We start from the raw sequence: 1,783 nt of genomic DNA on the forward strand, positions 1-1,783 counted from the left end.
TCTCTCTCTTGCCAATTATGATAATATATCAACATAACCGTTCAAATAAATATTCCCAAGCACTAATCAAGAAAAACAGTAGTTCAACTCCCGACTTTGAACAAACAACAACCAAATTTAGTACACCAACTTCACCTGCTTCGTTAACAGAAGAGAATAAACAATTTCTGAAGTCACTAGGATTTACATTACGCAATGAGTGACCATTTACTGGAAATTTCCGAAAAACCACGTTACGATGAAACAATAACAAGATGGAGCGATCATTCATATTCGCCTTTTGTAGAAACATTCAATGTTAGTGATACAATTCGAATATGTATTCAGCATCAAGATTTAATTTTACTCCCAAGTGAAAGTTTTCTTTACATCGAAGGAACGTTAGTCGACGATGGTAATAATTTTAGTGACGGAATGAAACTGAATAACAATTGTGTAGCCTTTATGTTTGATGAAATCCGCTACGAGCTTAACGGCATAGAAATTGATCGTAATCGAAATGTAGGAATTACTACTTCTATGAAAAATTATGTCTCGTTGAATCACAATGAAAGCGATGCCTTTTATACTGCAGGATGGGGTTTGAAGGAGAACCAACTGGATAAAAACATAAAACTATCTGATAAACATTTTAATTTTTGTGTTCCTTTAAAAATGCTACTCGGCTTCGCAGAAGATTATAGAAAAATTATTCCTAATGCCAGACATGAGTTAATTTTAACTAGAGCTAAATCAAACGATAACACAGTTTATCTGATTTCACCAACAATCAAGGATTATAATCTACACATTGATAAAATATTATGGAAAATACCTCATATTACTCTTAGCGACACCGCACGTCTTAAATTATACCAATTTATGAAAAGCTCTAGACCAATATCGATAGGCTTCCGCAGTTGGGATTTATACGAATATCCAAATCTACCAAACACCACCAACATTGTATGGCGGGTGAAAACCAGTACTCAAATGGAAAAACCAAGATTTATTCTTTTCGCATTACAAACTGACAAGCAAAACAAAAAAAATGCTGATGTTAGTAACTTTCCCCCCCTTGGTCGTCACCTTGCCGTGGTGGGGGGGCCCGACCTAAACTTGCTGGAGATCCCTTAAAGAGGCTGGATAGGCGCTAAGAACTACCACCAAATCTGCAATGAATATGTCTAATGAGTGTACGGAACTTACTGCTGCAGCCCGTTCGGATCGGGCAGAGCCGGCAGGGAGGGGGGTTTTGGAGCAGGCCCCCGCCCGGTCGTCATCCAGCGACTGCTCTGAAGTTGATGGGACATCCCTATGCCGGTGTGGGGTGTCTGGCGAAGCTACCGGCCAGCGAAGGACTCGTTCGTCCGATGACGGGACCGACGCTGCCATACAGCCAGAGGCCGATAAGCCTGATCCTGATCTAGGAAGGGGAAGGGCGGTAAGGGGTCGGCGTCCAAGGCTTTGGCCAAGGTCGACGTGCCCAAACCCGCCAAGAACCTTGTCGTCAGGGTTGAGAGGGTCCTGAGACCGAAGGAGTCGGTCGCGGAGGGGCCCAAGAGTGAGCCCAAGAGACCCGAGGAACCTCAGAGCGCAGGACTGCCGGTGACGGCGGGAGCTCGTAAGGACCTCAGAGCGCAGGAGCTGGAGAGGATAAGGCAGATCGGGGAGAGTCTCCGTAGCTTTGTCTTCAATGAAGGCAACAAAATCTCGAAAGTGGCTGCCAAATTCGTTTTGGACAGGCACGCAGAGTGCGAGGGCATCCTATTGGAAGCTCTCGTGGAGAAAGAGATTGCGATGG

The sequence above is a fragment of the Agrilus planipennis genome, unplaced genomic scaffold, assembly GCF_000699045.2.
Source record: "Agrilus planipennis isolate EAB-ADULT unplaced genomic scaffold, Apla_2.0 scaffold267, whole genome shotgun sequence".
Taxonomy (NCBI): domain Eukaryota; kingdom Metazoa; phylum Arthropoda; class Insecta; order Coleoptera; family Buprestidae; genus Agrilus; species Agrilus planipennis.